The sequence below is a fragment of the Musca autumnalis genome, unplaced genomic scaffold (assembly GCF_047663935.1).
Source record: "Musca autumnalis isolate F117 unplaced genomic scaffold, ASM4766393v1 scaffold_5, whole genome shotgun sequence".
Taxonomy (NCBI): domain Eukaryota; kingdom Metazoa; phylum Arthropoda; class Insecta; order Diptera; family Muscidae; genus Musca; species Musca autumnalis.
In genome coordinates, this window is record NW_027412088.1 from 59,271,779 (window position 1) to 59,295,463 (window position 23,685).

A 23,685-nucleotide genomic window follows, 5' to 3' on the forward strand; every position below is an offset into this window, starting at 1 on the left:
AATGAGATTTGATATATTGAAGTCAATGGCCACGTCGACTCAAAGACTCGCGGGAAAATTTAACAAAATTTTATATGTTAAGGTCAATGGCCACGTCGACTCAAAGACTCGCGGGGAAATTTAACAAATGTTGATGTGTTATAGTCTATGGCCACGTCGACTCAGAGACTCGCGGGGAAATTTAAAAAATTTTGATGTGTTATAGTCTATGGCCACGTCGACTCAAAGATTCGCGGGGAAATTTAACAAATTTTTATATGTCTATGACCACGTCGAATCTATGGCCACGTCAACTGCGAGTCTATGGCCACGACGACTCAAAGACTCGCGGGAAAATTTAACAAATTTTGATGTGTTATAGTCTATGGCCACGTCGACTCAAAGATTCGCGGGGAAATTTAACAAATTTTTATATGTCTATGACCACGTCGAATCTATGGCCACGTCAACTGCGAGTCTATGGCCACGACGACTCAAAGACTCGCGGGAAAATTTAACAAACTTTGATATGTTATAGTCTATGGCCACGTCGACTCAAAGACTCGCGGAAAAATTTAACAAATTTTGATGTGTTATAGTCTATGGCCACGTCGACTCAGAGACTCGCGGGAAGATTTAACAAAGTTTTATATGTTAAAGTCAATGGCCACGTCGACTCAAAGACTCGCGGGAAGATTTAACAAAGTTTTATATGTTAAAGTCAATGGCCACGTCGACTCAAAGACTCGCGGGGAAATTTAATGAGATTTGATATATTGAAGTCAATGGCCACGTCGACTCAAAGACTCGCGGTAAAATTTAAAAAATTTTGATGTGTTATAGTCTATGGCCACGTCGACTCAAAGATTCGCGGGGAAATTTAACAAATTTTTATATGTCTATGACCACGTCGAATCTATGGCCACGTCAACTGCGAGTCTATGGCCACGACGACTCAAAGACTCGCGGGAAAATTTAACAAACTTTGATATGTTATAGTCTATGGCCACGTCGACTCAAAGACTCGCGGAAAAATTTAACAAATTTTGATGTGTTATAGTCTATGGCCACGTCGACTCAGAGACTCGCGGGGAAATTTAATGAGTTTCGATATATTAAAGTCAATGGTCACGTCGACTCAAAGACTCGCGGGAAAATTTAACAAATTTTTATATGTTGTAGTCTATGGCCACGTCGACTCAGAGACTCGCGGGGAAATTTAACAAATTTTGATATTTTATAGTCTATGGCCACGTCGACTAAAAGACTCGCGGTAAAATTTAACAAATTTTTACATGTTGTAGTCTATGGCCACGTCGACTCAGAGACTAGGGGAAATTTAATGAGTTTTGATATATTAAAGTCAATGGCCACGTCGACTCAAAGACTCGCGGGAAGATTTAACAAAGTTTTATATGTTAAAGTCAATGGCCACGTCGACTCAAAGACTCGCGGGGAAATTTAATGAGATTTGATATATTGAAGTCAATGGCCACGTCGACTCAAAGACTCGCGGGAAAATTTAACAAAATTTTATATGTTAAGGTCAATGGCCACGTCGACTCAAAGACTCGCGGGGAAATTTAACAAATGTTGATGTGTTATAGTCTATGGCCACGTCGACTCAAAGACTCGCGGAGAAATTTAACAAATTTTTAGAGACTCGCGGGGAAATTTGATGAGTTTTGATATATTGAAGTCAATGGCCACGTCGACTCAAAGACTCGCGGGAAAATTTAACAAAATTTAATATGTTAAGGTCAATGGCCACGTCGACTCAAAGACTCCTGGGGAAATTTAACAAATTTTGATATGTAATAGTCTATGGCCACGTCGACTCAAAGACTCGCGGGAAAATTTAACAAATTTTTATATGTTGTAGTCTATGGCCACGTCGACTCAGAGACTCGCGGGGAAATTTAATGAGTTTTGATATATTAAAGTCAATGGCCACGTCGACTCAAAGACTCGCGGGGAGATTTAACAAAGTTTTATATGTTAAAGTCAATGGCCACGTCGACTCAAAGACTCGCGGGGAAATTTAATGAGATTTGATATATTGAAATCAATGGCCACGTCGACTCAAAGACTCGCGGGAAAATTTAACAAAATGTTTATATGATAAAGTCATTGGCCACGTCGACTCAAAGACTCGCGGGGAAATTTTCCAAATTTTGATATGTTATAGTCTATGGCGACGGGGAAATTTAATGAGTTTTAATATATTAAAGTCAATGGCCACGTCGACTCAAAGACTCGCGGGAAGATTTAACAAAGTTTTATATGTTAAAGTCAATGGCCACGTCGACTCAAAGACTCGCGGTAAAATTTAACAAATTTTTATGTGTTATAGCCTATGGCCACGTCGACTCAAAGACTCGCGGTAAAATTTAACAAATTTTGATATGTTATCCACTATTCGCACTTTCACACTATTTTCACAAGGTCAACTCACCTCCTGTTTATTTGTAATCTTCGCTGGTGTCGCGGCTGGTAGTACTTTGTTCACTGGTGGGTGGTACACGACTGATCCCCACTTTGATTTCTCACTCGCTTTTATTGCATCGGTATTGACTTCCGGGTTTCTTTCCAACAGCCTTCCCGACGCTGCCTCTCTGCCTCTACTCCCACCACTTGGCTCCTCGAATAACGGGACTTGTTTGTGTTTCGAGTAACGGGAGCTGGTTGGCTATGAAAAACAATCGGTCGATCCCAAGCTATGTGTTTTGGTCTCAACTGTACCTGTAGATTCCCCCAAGCTGTTTAGCAATAAGTAAACATTGTATGTAATGGTGAGCTAGGCTTTAATGACGAGTTGGTCTCAACTGTACCTGTAGATTCCCCCACGCTGTTTAGCAATAAGGAAACATTGTATGTAATGGTGAGCTAGGCTTTAATGACGAGAAGAAAAAAAATAATTCACAACAAAATAATAATTTGAAAAAAAAACAAATAATGGACTGTACAAATTCATCTCATTTCAACATAGGCATTTTGTGTGGCCGAAAATGAGGGACGATTTTCGTCCTCACAGTATAAAAATAAAAGTTCCAACAGATTAATAAATAATAATTAATTAATTTTAAGATACATTTTTTGACCAAATTTATTCATTTGGCGTATCCGAACAAATTTTGCACCTAACAGGAAACTAGTTATTCCATTTTATTTCAGATTATTTTATGGTGAAAGGTATAAAAAGTTCGGCAAGACCGAACTTAATGTTTTCTACTTGTTTACTTCGTATTTCTTGTATCTTTGTAAATACAGTTATGTTTAAAATACTGTTATTACTTATATTCTGATTGAATCACCCTAATGTACAATAATAATTTTTAACATTCTATTATTTTTTTCCATCCTCTGTCTCTCTTATTTCATTTTAGCATTCAATAATTGATGTATCTACGGATTTAAATATGAAATGATTTTTACATGTTGTAATTCGAAATTGAGTGTTTCACAATAAATCTGTTTAGTTTTTTATTCATTTTGTTTTTGAAATAACGTTATAAATGACAAAATAAATATATATACAAAAACACACGAGCAAAACAAAAAATACATATACGTACAATATATACACAAAAAGATAACTGCATACATGATGATAAATGAAATGAACAACAAAGATATCTGCTAAGGTACAGTGGTTGAATATTTCAAAACAAAAACAGTTAAAATTTTTGGTAATTTAAAAAAATTTAAACTTATGGATATACCGACTATTTCAAAAAATTATATAATAAACAGAGATAATTCTGCGGTAAATATGTTGAACATGACAAATTTTCAGGAGAGAAAAATACGTTTTTTTCTCAGAAAACTAGAGAATTATTTTGAGTGATAATTATTTTCCATAATGTCTAGTCTGTTTTGGTGTGCTGATCTATGTAAGCCACTGCTTACACTGGGTTATTTAAATAATTATTAAAATTTAAGTAATTTAAAAGAAATGCCTACAAATATATTTATTAACTTTCCCAGTTATTTAAAAATAAATTGCACAGTTTTTTTCCATGAAATTCCATCCACTGTGCAATGCAAAAAGGTATTTTCAGTGCATATTATGACATGGCTAAAATGTAATAAATGTCGATTACAATTTGTTCAATAGGTATTTGGAAAATTTTTTGTGCATTTATTCTGAATATGAAGTAAACAAAATAATTACTGGCTTAAATTGTTATTAAAATTTTTCAATTTTATGGTGATAAAAAGTTTTTTTTTTAAGATATTATTTATTTCATGGATAAAATGTTACAGTTTCATCATTTATTGCAGGGATTTATCGACAACTCAATGAGCATGAACAAATTTAAGTTTTTTTTGAAATTGAAAAAGCTAAATTATTTGCTAATCCCATATGATATTACATTATTTTATGTAGAAAAAATATTGTATAGTCAGCCTCAATAACGGTTGGTGAAATAAATTCATCACTTATTAACAATTTATCCCATTAATTTGCTGGTTTTTAATTCATTGTCCAGTTGCCTTCTAAGACATTTTGCCATGTTATATATCCCATTAAAACTAAATAAATATAAAAAAACAAACCACAATAAAACAAAATGTAACAATTGACGAAAATATTTATCAATGTGTCTACTAGAATAAACCAACAATAAAAGCTAATAATTGAAAAAAAAAATAAATGAGTAAAAAGAAAACTCCCAACAAAACAATATATTTACTGTAAAACTAAAAACGAAAATTAATAATTTTTACAATTTTACAGAAACAAATAATGATGATGATGATTTATATTTAATTGTCATAATAAAGTTCTGTGTGGAACATAATTTAAATAAAAAAACGAAAACAACAAAACAACAATAAGAAACTTTGAGTTAGCAAATCATCAAAATATTATTTAAATTAAAAAAAAACTAAACAAAAAAATTTCCCATAATATTAATGAGAAATGTTTAAATTAAAACCAAAAAAACTCCTATAACTTCTTAGTATAACTGGTAGTTAAAACATAGTTTAGTTTCGATTAGTTAATAAGACTGTATAAAAAATTATTTAAACAAATAAAAAAACTCATATATAATAAAAAACAACCAAACGAAGTATTTAATTTGATTTCCATAAATAGTTCTAACATGAAATAAATATTTTCTAATTTTTAAGTATCAGAAAAATAAATGGTAGATAAAAACACACACATTATTGGCGTGATACCACTGACCGTCGATAGCTCAGGGATGAAAAGAGAAGAAATAAAAGACAAAACAAACAAGTGTATCAGTTTCAAATATATTTTCGGTTTATTGGTGGTATAGGGTTTCTGCGAACGAGAAACATTACCTTTTGTATGACTCGACAACGAAATGATTGCAATAGGAGTGTGACTCCTTCGAAAGTTGAATAGCAAGTGTAGTTGCAGGTGGGCAGAATAACGTTCACAAGGCCGTGGCATCGACTACGACCGCAGCATTGGAAAGCGCCCCTCTGCATCCGAACTAAGCGAATACGGCTTCCAGGAAAGTGAGTAGAAAAGAGCAAGCTCTCTTCTACAATCTGAACTAGGCGAATACGGCTCCTGGAAGAAGTGCAGAGAAGATATCCCCATAGGGCTCATAAGAGCGGCCAATTAGCGTGGGTAATTGGAATGCTCGGAAGGGGAAACAAAGTATCGAACATATACATTGGCGTAACCAATGTATCGAACTTATACATTTGCCGCCCACCTTGACGCGCTATCTGCAAGGCAACAGGGTTAGACTAAACTCACGAGCAAACTTAAACTAGAGTTAGTAGGTTGTGTTTCAAGTTAGAGGTACGCAAATCAAGTTTCAATTGAGCCTGTTAAAATAATGTGTGAGATTTTCGAATGCAATTAAACTACGATTTAGTTAAAAGTGTTCGATTTGATCGACTATGTGCTATATAATTTTACTATGAGGTATTGGGCCTGTTAGGATATAACCGAACACAGTTTTCTTAGCCACCAGCGAATTCGAAACAATGTGAGGCGACTCAGGCGACAAAATTTTGGAGTAGAGATCAGCGCCCAATAACAAATCAATTGGCTTGTCTTCGAATGTATCTGCTAATTCGTAGTGAGATTATTTAGTACGCAGATTTGAAATGGAAGACAACGACAAGAAGTTTTTCGAGATGTTAGGTGAGACCAACACATCCGTATGTAGCATACTTCTAGAATTTTTGGGTGATGTTAAATTCAAAGAACAAATTTCGTTTAAATTACTACTACTGTTTACCCCAGACAGAGTGACATTAGCAGAACGTGTTTTAACTCCAATTGTTTCCTGTAGTCTCTTTGCGAAAATAGAGACTTCCGACGAAGGATCAATTATTGCTCGAACAGAATAATTTTTGCGATTATGGACGACATTTACAATGGCAGTTCCCAAGAGCACATCTCTATTTCGTGTTGAGTGCAGAACTTGCCGGTTGACGATACAAGATTTAGAATTTTGATTGGAATATAATCTACTAGTAGTGGAGTCCGAAGGAATAGAAGGATTGGATGACGGAGAAATCAAGGAGTTTGTCGAAGGGTTACGATTTTTGCCACGATGGAGTAGCGTGTGATGCCTGCCTTTACAGACCGAACAATTGTGTTTGCTATTGCATTTTTTAACTTGGTGTCCATTCGAAAGACAGTTAATGCAAAGCCCATGTTGTTTAACAAAGAAAAATCTGTTCTCAAACGAAAGTTTTAGAAACCGAGAGCAGTTTCGAAGTAGGTGTTCGTGGGTTGAGCACATCCGACATGAATGATTCAACGAAGATTCCAGTTTAGATGAGCTAGTTTTATAATTTGGACGACTAATTGGAGAAGATGATTTTAGCGGAGATCGACAATTTTGCGAATATGATGTTTTGGGATTTTCCATAGCAGTAAAGTTTTCTATGCACAACAAAGTTTGTATTCTATCTGTTAGGAACGAATCTAATTGTTTCCATGTCGAAAGAGACGACCTCTCTTTGACACTTTGTTCCCACAGAGCGATTGTATGTTTAGGAAGACTTTGAAAGCAAAGATGAACAAAAATTGGATCCCAATGATCCGTTACAACGTCGTAAACAGACATAGCGGAAATACAACTATTTATTCCGCGCTGGAGAGCTTTTAGCTCAGAGATCGATTCTTTTTCTATTGTTGGAAGGCCAAAAAGAAGATTGAGGTGATTATGTACGAGGATACGTTTATTATCATATACATCCTCCAATGCCTTCCAAGGTAATTCAAAACTACGATGGGTGAGTGGAAATTTCGAAACAATTTCCCGAGCCTCACCGCTGGTTTTTTGAACTAAGTGACACAATTTCTCAATGCCACTCAAGCGAGAATTTTTGATAAAAATTATACTAAAAAGATCTCGAAAGGTTAGCCATGAAATGAAATCTCCACTAAAGACTTCGATGTCGATAGGAGGCAAAACTAAATTGTGAGAAGGTGGACCGATATGAGGGAGACGACTAATGGAGTGTGGTTGGGTTGAAATCGATGATGCGAGTGATTCGCTGGGATGTAAAGGAGAAGTTTGGCTTTCTTTACAATTATTTGACACAAAGGGTTTTATGTTCAAACAAGTCGATGGGGGAACAGACGTACTCACTGGGAGTTCCTCCGAAAGTGGTTGAGGAACCATTGGTGGACTGTTTTGTGGAGTTGGTCCATTCAAAGATGCAGAAGACTTGGACGATTTTAGCTTGTCTAGCTTCTGGTTTATTGCCGAAAGGCAATGTTGGTAAGCCCGAAAGGAGCTGTCGTATTTACCCTCGACGACATTTTTTGTCAGAGGGTTGAGGACTCTGTGATGTCGCCAGATGGTCAAGACACTTCTCGTAAGTGCATTTGAATGTTGTCCATAATTGATTAAGCTCGGAACCGTATATTTCGAGATTAAATACGGTGTGTTTATCAGGATTTAGTCGTTCGAAATACGCATCAAATTTAATAAGAGCGTCGGCAGCTCGAATGAAACGCACGAGGGGATTTATGGACATGATTGCAACGAATGAGAGAATGGGGACGAAAGAGGGAAACGAATCAGTTCCAAAAAGTAATGTGGGCTCAGAAGTTTAGGACAAGACTAACGAGTCCAAGCGTCGCAATTTTAGAAAAGCGATAACTATGGAAATACTTGAAGACTACTAGAAAATGCGTATCCTACTAATTGGGGAAAGAAAAAACCAAGGAAGTACAAACGAGTGTGAATACTCAACCAATGAAAGGGTCGAAAACTATTCTAATTTGCGACAATGAAATATAAAATTCCACCAGTAAAGTATGAGAGTTGAACAAATGATAAGAAATTGAACACAAGACTGGGACAATTTGCCGACTAGGGTGTATAGATATGAGAAAATTCTCATTATTATTTCGAAAATAATTGAACAATGCCGACAAATATAAATTTCCAACTGAGAATTTAGCGCAAGCAACGAAAGACAAGAAGAAAATTTCCAAAAATTGCAAATTTTGCCAAATGTTGTACCCAAACCTAGCTTGCAGGGTGTAGTGTACAATGAACAAGACGTCAAAAAAGCCATACAAATTTCTAGAACGAGATTTCTAAACGAAAGCAGCAGGTAAAAATAGAAAAATGTTTAAATTGCCAGATTTTTTTAGAGTTATTTGATTCAACCAATGAGAAAATGTACCAGTACCGACTGTAGGGTACACAATTTTTGGATGTAAGATTTTTTTTTTCAAAAAGGACTAATTTGCATAAACAATATCGATAAATAATGTCAATATTAGTTGCAATTCAATTCAACAAAATTTAATATAATTATATTTATGCCGAAAGTAGGGTGCCTTAAACGAAGATAAACCAGAACAAATGGTATTGTAGCACCACACGAATTAAAAAGCAAAAAAATCTAATCGAAAATATTCAACATAAAATATAAGAAAAAATAAATATTTTGAGACGATATGCCCCACTGTGCGAGTGTCGACTACGAATACCACAAAGGGTAATAAAACACAAGCAGAGAAATGGCTCTGTGTGGGCAGCGAAGCTTCCACTCAAGTACCGACGCTACAAACGATCAAGCGGTGATCGACAGAACTTTTGTTGGTATGTTTACAATGTAATCTAACCGACGCTTTATAATTGTGCGTGGAAAGATGTACGTTGTTATTGCAATTAGAATGCAAATTCTCAAATAGGAATATTAATACTTCCAGGAGAATAAAAACGAATGCGTTTGGTTAGTGAAAAACGATCTATACAACAAATAAACCAAACGACCGTATGACTGTAGCAATGTGTGTTGTTAATGTAAAATTTACATTGTAAATGCAAATTCTCAACTAAAGGGCTTCGTTAGAAAAGACCTTGGGGAATAACAACGACAATAATAACTAATAAAAGAGATCGAGAAACGAGATTTCAAGAAGTAGCCCCAAAGTTTTTGGAAGAAAGGGTGTTGTTATTTCTCACTGCTGGCTGTGGATATCAACAAGAAAGCCGGGGGTGTCTATGAAGCCTTTAAGTGAGAAATAAATAAACACTGCGAAATGAATAGCGAATAATTGTAGAGATGTTGTTGTAATTATTTCTCTAAAAGGGTTCTGCCTTAGAAAGCAGAACCAAACGAGAAAAGTAGAAAACAACAAATTCAAAGGAACAGCACTGCTAGAAATGATCTCTGAAAAGATCAACGACAAATGGAAATTTGTTGTTGTGTTTACTATTAAAGAGTTTTATTTTCGAAAATAGAACCAAAATAATAAAGGGCAAAAACAAATTAAAATAAGCAGCACTGTTGGCGAGGATCACTACAATTACTGCTACGACTAAGTGGGCTGTATGTAATGTGCGAAAGGTGAGGGAACAACAATGATACACTAGCGAAAGTGCAATTGGCAAGCCGACCAATGCGCGATGTAGCGAACAATTTTTAGAGGAAAAATGTATTATTTTTCGAGAGATTATTATTTTTTTTTAGACAACAAACACTGGCGTATGCTCAATTTTTTCACAGAAACCTGTGTTTTGTTGATGGAATGTATGATGATGGATGGATAATCATGCGAAATGATGAGTTAAATCCACCACAACTATAGGAAATTGCCCTGATGGCAACAACAAAGAATGCAATGTCCGAGTTTCTTCTCTTCTTCAACAAATGTAATTTGTCTTGCGGGCAACAACAACGACTTCGACTGGAACAGATCCGGTTCGATTGGATCAAAATGTTGGCGTGATACCACTGACCGTCGATAGCTCAGGGATGAAAAGAGAAGAAATAAAAAGACAAACGCGAGTGTATCAGTTTCAAATATGTTTTCGGTTTATTGGTGGTATAGGGTTTCTGCGAACGAGAAACATTACCTTTTGTATGACTCGACAACGAAATGATTGCAATAGGAGTGTGACTCCTTCGAAATTTGAATAGTATGTGTAGTTGCAGGTGGGCAGAATAACTTTCACAAGGCCGTGGCATCAACTACGACCGCAGCATTGGAAAGCGCCCCTCTGCATCCGAACTAAGGGAATGCGGCTTCCTGGAAAGTGAGTAGAAAAGAGCAAGCTCTCTTCTACAATCCGAACTAGGCGAATACGGCTCCTGGAAGAAGTGCAGAGAAGATATCCCCATAGGGCTCATAAGAGCGGCCAATTAGCGTGGGTAATTGGAATGCTCGGAAGGGGAACATGGTATGCTCGATCGATTCTGGTAAATCCATTTCTGATAAAATAATGAAGACTACCATAGCCACATTTCGTTTAGATCGTACTTGTTCTTTATTTATAACAGACAGCTTAAAGAAAAACGGCATATGGCCTACATGTTTCAGCTTGTAGGCATAAATAAGGTATTCATTATAACTATATTGGACAGTGTATATGACAATGGAAAACATACATACATATTTGCACATGCTTCCACAATACCACACAATTTAAAACAAAACTCAATAGCCCATAACAAAACAATTTTCCAGTTATCATTAGCCTATGATGCAGAAAAAAACGCAAAACCCCTGAACGGCAATGAAAAATTAATACCACAACTTTATTTAATTTTAAAACAATATTTGCAATTTTGGTCATGTAGTAGCGCTGAACGGTTAAGGTTATGATACACGACTACAACCGCAGCAACAATTCACTTATTTAAATAAAAAACCACCAACAAGAAAAACATGTAATATATGTATAACCAAATAAACAACATATGGGAAATTTTATATCTTATACGAGTATATTTTATATCTATAAAAGAGTTGAGTAATGATTTAGTGACTGACTGATTGATAATCAACGCCCAGGTTAAACGGCTTGAGCTAGAATTTTGAAATTTTGGTTGGGGGTCAGCCACTCTTGGTCCGAAGGTGTCAGATAAGGCTGGATTTTTGGAAATTCGAACTAAAACGGTACGAAAAGTACTAAAAGGTACTAAATATGGTACCATTTGTATTTGGCGAACCGGTATAGCTAGAGTTCTGAAATTTGGGATGAGGATCACTGATAGAGTGTAGAATAGATGTACCAATTTTTGGATATTCGAAATATACGTGTACGAAAAGTACTAAAATGTATTAAATTTTGGTTCCAATTCGTATTTTGTGAAAAGATGAAGCTTAAAAGCTGAAATTTGAAGTGATAATCTAGGTTAAAAAGTATTGTTGACATAAGGAGCTGGTTTTGGAAGGGTGAATATGTGTGTACGAAAAGTACTTACTTACTTAGTTGGCCCATTACAGAACATTTGTTCCATAGACCGATCTAAGAAAAGATCTCCATTCCTCTCTGTTTTTCGCTCGACTTTTTGGAATACCGCGCCTTTCCATTTCTTCATCCACTTGTTTGCTCCATCGAAGCTTAGGCCTGCCGATTCTTCGTGCACCGCCGTGGGGCATGTATTCATACGCCTTTTTAGCGGGTTCATCATCGCTCTCATGATATGGCAATCGTTGCATCTCGATACGTTTAACTATATTCATGTCTTTGTATAGCTTATATAGCTCGTGGTTCATACGACGTCGATATTCACCGTCAACGCAAATCGGCCCGTAGATCTTTCGAAGAATTTTCCTCTCAAACACACCAAGCACTGCCTTATCTGCTTGCGCAAGTACCCATGCTTCGGAGCCATACATTAGCACGGGTAGTATCAGCGTTTTGTATAGTGTTATTTTTGTTTGACGAGATGTGGCTTTGTTTTTAAATTGCTTACTTAGACCATAGTAGCATCTGTTGGCCAATACAATTCTTCTTCTTATTTCACAACTGATGTTGTTTGTTGTGTTTATGGCAGTGCCGAGGTAGACGAAGTCTTTAACTACCTCAAAATTGTAGGTACCAACTTCCACAGTTGGTCCGAGCTCTATGGACGCTTTGCTCGTCGACACCATCAATTTGGTCTTTTCGCCGTTTACCGCCAGACCCACTTTCGCAGATTCTGCTTCGACCTTCCTAAAGGCATCAGTTACGTCCTTTACTGATCGTCCCATGATGTCTATGTCATCAGCATAGGCAAGTAACATGTGGCTATTGGTGTAAATTGTGCCATTTCTTTTGACATTTGCATCTCGTATTACCTTTTCCAGCAAAATGTTAAATAGGTCGCACGAAAGGCTGTCTCCTTGTCTGAAACCTCTTTTGGTACAAAATTCTTCGGAGAGGTTCTTTCCAATTTTAAATGAGGACCTAGTATCAGTTAAAGTCATCTTACAAAGCCGGATGAGCTTTGCGGGGATACCAAATTCAGACATTGCGTGGAATACATTTGATCGAAGGGACTGTCGAATGCTGCTTTATAATCGACAAAAAGGTGAAATATGTCGATCTGCATCTCTTGGGTCTTCTCTAGGATTTGCCGCAGGGTAAATATCTGGTCAATGGTGGACTTGCCAGGTCTAAAGCCACATTGGTATGGTCCAATTATTTCGTTGACCATTGGCTTTAGTCGTTCGCACACTATCTTATAGGCAATAGGGAGAAGACTTATGCCCCTATAGTTTGAGCATACAGTCTTATCTCCTGTCTTGTGGACGGGACATAGGATGCTCAGGTTCCAATCGTCGGGTACGCGTTCTTCCTGCCAGATGGTGCTAACTAGCTGATGCATACACCTTATCAGCGCGTCGCCTCCGGTTTTAAACAGCTCGGCTGGTAAGCCATCGGCTCCTGCTGTTTTATTATTCTTCAGCCGGTTGATTGCTGTTTTTACCTCATCTTGGCCGGGCGGTATACATTCTATACCATCTTCTGGGATTGGATCTGTGGTATCATCGTCTTCGCTACTATTGGATACCAGCAGATTGGAGAAATGTTACTTCCATATCCTGAGCACGCTATCTGTATCTGTTACCAGATTACCTTGCTGGTCTCTACAGGAGGATGTGCCTGTACCAAAGCCATCTGTTTGATGTTTCACTCTTTGGTAGAATTTTCGGAATTCATTCTGGCTCCTGTACATCTCGATTTTTTCACAATCCAGCTTTTCCATTTCTCTCTTTTTCTTGCGGAAAAGACGTTTCTCTTCTCTCCTTTTCTCCCGATATCTCTCTCGCGCGCTACGCGTTGCTAATGATTGCAAAGTAGCTCTATATGCCGCATTTTTCTCTTCGGTAGCAGCACGACACTCCTGGTCATACCATGAATTCCTTTGTGGAGGTCTCTGGAATCCAAGTATGGATTTTGCGGCTGTTTGCATGGAGTGGGCAATATGTTGCCATTGTGTTGTTATGTTATCGGGACAAGGAGTGTTCGCGTTAAGCAATTGGGCTAGTTGAGTGGAATATGCTGTGGCTATCTGTTGTGTTTGCAGCCTATCGATGTCCAACTTCCGCGTTGAGTCTGTTCGTGCTTTATTTGCAACGTTTAGACGGGTACGTACCTTTGCTGCAAGAAGGTAGTGGTCCGAGTCAATGTTTGCGCCTCGGAACGATCGTACATCCAACACGCTGGATGAATGTCTTCCATCTATTACAACATGATCAATTTGATTACTTGTTCTTTGATCTGGAGACAGCCAGGTGCCCTTATGAATATCGAGATGATTAAATCTGGTACTGCTAGTCTCCGACTAACTACGAATCCGCAACCAAACTCATGCTTTACGTCATGGCAGCTATAATACAGTGCGTCACCTTTAGGTGTTGTTGTGACGCCTTTCGATATAATTTGTCCCACTTATTTCTAGAAAGAATTGAGTCAGGCTTTCCAAATTTCAGTGAAATTGGACATACGTAGTGTGTCCGAATCTGAATCGGTCTCGATATAATTTGGCACATTTATGTTTGGAACAAATTCCGTCAGACATCCCAAATTTCAGAGACATTGGGCACATATAGCGTGTTTAGAGCATCAAATACAGAAAATCGACCTAAAATATAGATAGGAGCAATATCTGAAACCGATTTCGATATGATTTGGCACATTTATGTCTAGACCAAATCCCGTTACGCATTCCAAATTTTCTCCGAAATTGGACATAAATAGCGAGTTTGGTGAATAAATGCAGGAAATCGGCCGAAAATATATACAGGAGCTATATCCAAATCTGAACCGATTTCGATAAAATTTGGCACATTTATTTCTAGACCAAGTTCTGTAACACATTCCAAATTTCAGCGAAATTGAACATATATAGCGTGTTTGGTGCATCAAATGTGGAAAATCGGCCGAAAATATATATTGGAGCTATATCCAAATCTGAACCGTTTTCGATATTATTCGGCACATTTATGCCTAGACCAAATTCCGCTACACATTCCAAATTTCAGCGAAATTGGACATATATAGCGTGTTTGGTGCATCAAATCCAAATCTGAACCGATTTCGATATAATTTGACACATTTATTTCTAGACCAAGTTTTGTAACACATTTCAATTTTCAGCGAAATTGGACATATATAGCGTGCTTGGTGCATAAAATACAGGAAATCGGCGAAAATATATATGGGAGCTATATTCAAATCTGAACCGACCTCTATATAATTTAGCACATTTAATTCTAGAACAAATTCCGTCAGACCTTCCAAATTTCAGCGCAATTGGACATATATAGCGCGTTTGGTGCATAAAATAAAGAAATCGGCCGAAAATATATGTATATGGGAGCTATATCCAAATCTGAACCAATCTCGATATAATTTGGCACATTTATTTCTAGAACAAATTCCGTCAGACATTCAAAATTTCAGCGAAATTACACTTATATTGCGTGTTTGGTGCTTAAAATAAGGAAGTCGGCCGAAAATATATGTGTATGGGAGGTGTGTCCCAATCTGAACCGATTTTGATATAATTTGGCACGTTTATTTCCAGACCAAGTTCCGTCACGTATTCCAAATTTTATTGAAATTGAACATAAATAGCATGTTTGGTACATAAAATAAGGAAATCGGCCGAAAATATATGTATGTGGGAGCTATATTAAAATCTGAACCGATTTGAATATAATTTAATAAGCTTATTTCTACATCAAATTCCGTCACACATACAAAATTTGGAGATTGTATATGTAACAGTTCTAAAGATATTTGCATACAAAATCTAAATTTTTTTGGAGGTTCCTCCGGTTTTGATGCTATATCTCCAGTTCAACGCAGACTTTAAAAAAATGATATAGCCTATTTTCATTCCAGGCGCTGTAGCAATATACCCTAAACATTTCAGGAAGATCGGTTCAGCGGTTTTTGAGTCTATAATGCACAAACAAACAAACGTACAAACAAACAAATTTCTATTTTATATATAGACTAGCTGAACCCGGTGCGCTTTGCTGCCCCGACTACGATAAAATATAATGGGATGACATAATTATATTAACGTTTTTAATATTTTAACGAATAAATATAGGAGATATGAAGGCGTTATATACCTAGTCAGGGCTGTTATGGAGCTACTATGGTATTTTTGTATGTTTCAGGAGGCAACACTCCTCCGAAAGCCTTTCCGCCTATAAGTATCCGTAATGATTTATATATATCATAATAAAACATAAATCTTAAGAAGTCTCTCAAAGATATGATACTTAATAGCTGTAGCCTTGGTCAATTCCTTCCCAACTATAAGTACTTGTGTAAATAATGATGACTTCTACTGACTGCTAAGTCTTAAAAATTTCATTGAAATTGAACATACGTAATAAAAACTTGAAATCGACAGAAAAGTTATGGGAGCTATAACCGATCTCGATATAATTTGTAAAATTTATTTTTAGACCAAATACCGTCTCACATTCCAAATTTCACTGAAATTGAACATACATAGCGTGTTTGGTGCATAAAATACAGAAAATCAGCAGAAAATATATATGGGAGCTATATTCAAATCTGAACCGATTTCGATATAATTTGTCCCATTTATTTCTAGAATGAATTCCGTCACGCTTTCCAAATTTCAGTGAAATTGGACATATATAGTGTGTCCAAATCTGAACCGGTCTCGATATAATTTGACACATTTATTTTTGGAACAAATTCCGTCACACATGCCAAATTTCAGCGACATTGGACACATATAGCGTGTTTGATGCATCAAATACAGAAAATCGGCCGAAAATATATATAGGAGCAATATCCAAATCTGAACCGATTTCGATATAATTTGGCACATTTATGTCTAGACCGAATCCCGTTACGCATTCCAAATTTCTGCGAAATTGGACATATATAGCGTGCTTGGTGCATAAAGTACAGGAAATCGGCCGAAAATATATATGGGAGCTATATTCAAATCTGAACCGATTACGATAAAATTTGGCACATTTATTTCTAGACCAAGTTCTGTAACACATTCCAAATTTCAGCGAAATTGAACATATATAGGGTGTTTGGTGCATCAAATGTGGAAAATCGGCCGAAAATATATATGGGAGCTATATCCAAATCTGAACCGTTTTTGATATAATGCGGCACATTTATGCCTAGACCAAATTCCGTTACACATTCCAAATTTCAGCGAAATTGGACATATATAGCGTGTTTGGTGCATCAAATGCGGAAAATCGGCCGAAAATATATATGGGAGCTATATCCAAATCTGAACCGATTTCGATATAATTTGGCACGTTTATTTCCAGACCAAGTTCCGTCATACATTCCAAATTTCATTGAAATTGGACATAAATAGCATGCATGGTACATAAAATAAGGAAATCGGCCGAAAATATATGTATGTGGGAGCTATATCCAAATCTGAACCGATTTGAATATAATTTGGTAAATTTATTTCTACATCAAATTCCGTCACGCATACAAAATTTGGAGATTGTATCTGTATCTATAACAGTGATATAGCCTATTTTCATTCCAGGCCATGTAGCAATGTACCCTAAAAATTTCGGGAAGATCTGTTTAGCGGTTTTTGCGTCTATAAGGCACAAACAAACAAACGCACAAACAAATTTCTATTTTATATATATAGATAGATATTTTAATATTGTGAATGTCCCATAATTTGAATTGATAAAGTTTTTTTGCTGCACGCATAGACAAGCAATTATAAAGAAGCTGCAAATAAATATTTTGTTAACAAATTATAAAAACTCATCGAATGATAAACAAATAAATTTGCGGATATACATTTCGATTGAATAAATGGCAATAATTGCATATTTCCACATCCGATGTATAAAAATGCACTGAGGCTATTGGTTGTTGTGTTTTTAGTATCAGTCAAATGGTAAATTGTTGAACTGCTGTGAAAGTAAATTCATGGTTATTTTATTTACTTTTTTTGTGATGTACAATGGAACAGAATCATCCCTGGATGTCGACATTTTCTTATTGTATCACATGGCAGATAGGTTTCATATTAGGGATTTTTTCCAATGTGAAAAATTAACCTTTTACCGCGAAGTCTACCCGTACTTTTTGTTTGCTACTAAGAATCATTTAAATATATTCTGTGGCAAAGAATAACATTATTAAACACAATACAAATACATACCTATGTACATGCAAATATGCCGTAGTTGAAAAGTGTCGTTATTTAAAAAGATATGTATGTATGTATGTATTTTTGAAATATTCATTCGATTTTCTTAAATGAAAAAAACAATAATAAATAACTCAATAAAGAAAACCCCCCCAAGTTTCATAAAATACATGCATATGGATATATGTACATATATATCAAATGGAACTTAATAACTGACAAAGAAACGTAAAACAATAACGCAAAAAAGATAAATTATTTTTAATCAACATTTAATTAAAGCAGCAAATGGTAAGTATCAATTTATTATATTTAATATCAGTGTTCATATGTACAGTGAATAACAAAAGTAAGTATGCCTCAGTATGAAGCGGGATACACAAGAAGACTTCAGAATTAACGAGCAAGCAAACGCTTTTTTGGATGAGGTCAAACATGTAGATTATCATTGATGTTTTAATTTGAAATTAACGTGATCCTGCAGAGAAGGAGCAAGAAAAACGCGAGGATGAGAATCTCGAGATGTCCGAAGATTTTAACTGATTGTAAAACTCAAGATTGAGAGGTGATGAAGAGAATTTGGTAAATGATACAAATAGCGCGTAGTATTTAGTATTTCCCAAAACCAATCGCCAACTACGGCGTTGAATGTCTACCACCTAGCCAAAGCGATGTCATGACAGCAATTAATCGGCTGATAAACAATAAAGCAGCAATTGATGGGTTGACTGCCGAACTGTTGAAAACCGGTGGCGAAATGGTGTTAAGGAGTATGTATCAGTTTATTTAGTGGCAGGAAAAAGCATATCCAGCAATTGAACCCTAAGGTTATCATGTCAAGTACACAAGAAAATAGACAAAACGGTTTGTGGCTATTATAGAAGCATCGCTTATAAAGTACTGTCGAGCGTATTTCGTGAGCATAAAAAAACTGGTCGAGCCCCCTATAAAACAACCTGCGTATGTCCATATTGGTTTTTAGATATAGAAGGTCCCTAAAGGTCTTCTGGATATAGACGACTTTTTACAAGTCCACTTCAGATAAACAATTTTCTTAATTTTGTTTAACGCTTCTTGTTTAGATTTTCTGACGTAGAAGACGTTAAATAGGACTCCTAGAAACATATGACTTTCTGTAGGTGTTCTAAAGACAGAATACATTTTATAGGTTTTCTACAGACATGTAGAAGGTCTTCTACACGACTGTACATAGTTCTTTTAGAGATAGAAGACTTCCTAAAGATTTCTATAACTCATATAGATAAAGAAGGTCTATATGGGACTTCTAGAGATAAGTGACCTTATACAAGTCCTCCAGATATAGTATAATATACATAACTCTTCTAGGGATAAATGACGTCGTCTAGAGATAGCGGACTTCCTACAGTTCTCCTCGCTATAGAAGATATAGAATACCATTTGTAGGTCTTCTGGAGCTAGAACACCTTCTATAGGTCTTCCAGAGAGTTTCTAGATGGAAGACCTTTTATAGGTCTTATATGTATTGATTATTCAGGAATACCATATTTTGGTGTTACAGATATAGAAGACTTCACATAGGCTTTCCATAAATATACAACGTTCTACAAATCTTACAAATAAATACCGGAATATATACGCATGAAACTATGGGCAAAATAGAGTAAAATGACATTTTTAATTTTTCGTTTTCTCATAGTTTTGACCTTTTAGAGGCCAATCAAATATCAAAGGTCAACATTTTTCAAAAAAATATTTTAAATACTTGTAATCGTCGTACGGTGGTGGTGTTGGTGTCATATTAATGGGGTGAGTATAGGCTTTATCTAATGTTTATAAATTATTGCTTTGCAGGATAACAAGGACATCAAAACATATATCATTGTGCGACACGAACAAAATTACAAAAAAAAATAATAGTAAACCATATTCTGACACAGCAGCATAATAAAAGACCAAAAATAAAAAGACACGTGTCCCCGCGTTTTTCCCCATCACTTATGTTATGGTTATGGGCCCCCAAATCTTTGAGACCTTCCTGTCAAAGGGGATCATTTTGCAGGCTCATATTTTCTAAACCGCTAAAATTTTTCTACAGAAAAAATTATAAAGAAAATTTGACCTTGACGATTTTGACCTTGAAGGTATGATTTGGTGGATTGTATGTGTTCAGAATAAGTTCTTTAAGACAAGAGCTACAACTTTGCCTCCGAGAGCCTGGCAAATGATTCCTTTTGACAACAAGGCCTTGAACCTTTGGGGGCCAAAACCGGTAAATTGGAAGTGATGGGGAAAAACGCCGGGACACGTGTCTTTTTATTTGTTTGTATCCTATCATGCTGCGGTGTCAGAATATGGTTTGTTCGTGTCGCATAATGATATAGAATAAAATGGGTTGTTTTCTTCGAAGAAATTCATGTAAATGTTTATTAAAAAATAACCAAATTGCAGGATGTTTTCAAAGGATTTTTTATGATTTAAATTTTCAATGACATTTTTCATGTCTTTGTTATCCTGGAAAGCAATAATTTATAATAATATAAAGCCTATACTCCCTCCTTTAATATGACACCAACACCAGCATCGTACGACGATTAAAAGTATTTAAATTATTTTTTTGAAAAATATTGACCTTTGAAATTTGATTGTTCTCTAAAAGGTCAAAACGATGAGAAAAAGAAAAATTAAAAATGCCAATTTACTCCATTTTGCCTATAGTTTTAAACGTATATAGTCCGGTTCCAGTGTAATTTTGGATGTCGGACGGTGTTATATATAGAAGAATTTCTACAGATATTCCTTAGTTAGTAGACAAGATTCCTTACTATGGTCTTCTATACATAGATAGTCAACCTTTTATTGATTTTACGTGAAAAGTCTCTCTATATGTTAAGAATATAGATCACTTAGAGATATAATAAGATAACAATACTCCATAGAAAAATCCAAAATACTTCTTTTTGTAGGGTATGAATCCTTACCGAAGGGTCGATTTGCTAATAAAGACGTTGAAGGAAACATGGAACTCAATTCTGGTTCCATGAATACTGAGTAGTATATTAAGTTGGCAGGAACTGATAGATCGATGTGTTAGACAAACTGTTCAGACTGGGTGATAAAAAAGGGATTTCCCTTTTTCTTTAAGGAAAGCTCGTGGGACGTAGTCTTATTTTCATATTGCCTTACATAAATTCTAATGGATTTATTAAACTTTTATAAGTATTTGACGTTTGTACCGCAAGTCTTTCGTCATAATACAATCTAAAGAAAAATGTATTTGTCTTCGTTCCAAGGCGGTTTTGGCTTGTGAATGCCAATCCCCCGAATACCAATCGGTTGACTGCAATTATTATTTATTCTTTACTTTTCAATTGCATTCATTTTTCTTCTTTCTTTGTCCATTTAATCTGGTTTGTCAGAAACCAACAACAATGACCATAAATAAATTCTTATTGTTATTGATGTCAGATGTCATTCAATATATTTCGATTTAACCATTGCAAAAGAAACACCCGAAGGATGGCTATTGAAAAAATGCCAGAAAAAAGAATTTGTGAAAAATCGTACACGGAAACAGTGTCAAAACAAACAAAGCGATTGAGAATAATATTTTTGGGAAAACTAAATTAAACTGTTTTCTCATGAACATATCTGTAGGCTAAAGGTGGCTTATTTTCATTTTAAACCGAAACGAAATTTATTAGATACACCGTAATTTATTAGATGGACCATAAGAAGGCCAATGCTTAAAATATAATCAGTCACCGTTGATTATATTTTAAGCATTGGCTTTCTTATGATCCAAAATCAAACGGTGTATCTAATAAATTTCGTTTTCACTTGAAGAAAAATTTTAAATGTCCTAAATTCTATGGAAATATATCCAGATTTGAGGACTTGAAAAGGGACTTCTTTCAATCTGGAAGGGGGCACGTAGAGCAAATTATTAAAACAATATTTCAATTTGAAAATATTATGGTTTCACTGTAGTTTATTCCATGAAAAAGTTTTCTGCTTTTGTTTTAAAAATCTTGACATGAAATTGTGAAATTCTGCAATTTATTGACTATTGTCGACAGAATCTGAAATATAAGAAAAATATCAAAGAACTGTGGAGAACAATGCCGGCGAAAGGATACTATTTGTTTTGCTGTAGGCTAAAATGAAATCATAATTTTCTTCTAGGATTATTTTCAGTGTGTTCTTTTATTTTACAATTGGCTCTAAGGTTAAAAATGAAAATAGCTTAATAACAACAATGAGTTTGATCAACTCAGTGTATGTAAGAAGGCTCTTTCTGAGCTACCCGCATACATCATAAGGTGGAGAAAGCATTTTAGCCGATTACTTACTTAGTTGGCCCTATACAGAAAACTTGTCCTATAAGTCGATCTAGGAAAAGATTTCCATTGCAACAATGCTTTGCCTTTCAATTTGAAATAAAGTGTTTTTCGATCTTACCTCCCCATTGTTTATTCCGTCGAAGCCTTGGACTTCCAGTTCTGAGTGATGCAGACTGTATTTATACGCCTTTTGAGTGGGTTCATCATAACTCATTCTTATGACATGGTCTAGCCAACGCAATTGTTGTGCCTCGATATGTTTAACTATAGCCCAATCAAAATAGACATGCCTATAAGGAGGAAATTGCAAAAATTCCCACAAAGCTGGATTTTGGTGGAGAGCTAGGGTTTACCATTAGAAGCAGCGTCCAAAAAGTCAAAGGTCATTTTTGGAGGCATTATTCAGTTTTTTTTAATTCTTCTCAAAAACGGTAAGAAAAAATCTACAAGAATGACCTTTATGATTTTTAAAAAATACTTACCATTTTCGAGATATCGCGATCTAAAGGCCTAATTAACAAGTAAAAAAGTATCAGTCGGCTTTGCCGACAGAGATATACCCTCAGCCTCTGTGGATTGAAATACTTTCTTTGTTTCCAAAAAAAACCCTCGTTAGCATAAATGGTGAGGGTATAAGTAAGTACATTATGGGGCGAACCGGTGACAATAACCACACTATATGCTAGGAATTTCCATAAGCTTTCAAACGATATACACTTTGCAGCAATCGGTTCAGTAGAACCGGGTCTAACCTGGTTTTAAATCTTGTCTTTCGGGTCAAATAACCGGCGAACCGGATCCGCCGCTCATGAAAAATATATTTTTCCGTAATCAGCGCAACAAACCCTACCTTCGGACAAAACTTCAAAAAAATCGGAGAGTGTTCGTTGGGGTCGTTCCCGTTGGGCTTTCGATTATACATGTGGGTTAAATGGGCTATTTTTTCATAAAATGACTCTAACATGGAATAGCTCTACTAAACACTCTCCGATTTTGTTGGAATTTCTTTTAAAAGATAGGTACAATTTCGCTCTTCAAGGAAACATATATTTTTGGGGGCACACTCGGTTAATTCGATCATTTTAGCCGGTTCGTCTGAATATGTGCATATTTCCCTTATAATTGCATAAAAATCATGTGTTTTTTAGAACAGCAATATCTCAAGAATGGTTCCTTCTAGGAAAAAAATTATAGAGACCAAACTTGTAGATAATTTTTCTGTCTACAATATTTACTTTAGTCCTTTTTCGATTAGATCAACCGATCTTTGATCGATTAGGTAAAAAAATAAATCCGAAAACCTGAAAACCCTTAAAATTTTACCTTTGACCCCGAATAATTTTTTTTTTTTGCATACATGGGATCGATTGAACTTTAAGAACGGTGCTTCTAATGGCAAAGCCTAGCTCTCCACCAAAATTCAGCTTTGTAGTAATTTTTATACCCTCAGCATTTATGCTAACGAGGGTATATACACTTTCATACGGGCAAAATG

At 35.8% G+C, this 23,685-nt stretch overlaps 1 protein-coding gene and 1 long non-coding RNA gene across 3 annotated transcripts in view; one reads left to right on the plus strand and one right to left on the minus strand.

The window, feature by feature from the left end:
* Positions 1-5,045, plus strand: part of LOC141404898 (uncharacterized) — a 163,307-nt gene extending 158,262 nt beyond the window's left edge. For both annotated transcript variants that reach the window (XM_073988724.1, XM_073988725.1), the window contains exon 8: positions 3,366-5,045. The gene's annotated coding sequence lies outside the window, so the exon portion shown is untranslated. The remainder of the gene's footprint in view (positions 1-3,365) is intronic.
* Positions 1-23,685, minus strand: part of LOC141404899 (uncharacterized) — a 36,814-nt gene that overhangs the window by 8,096 nt on the left and 5,033 nt on the right. The gene's annotated exons all lie outside the window — the stretch shown is intronic.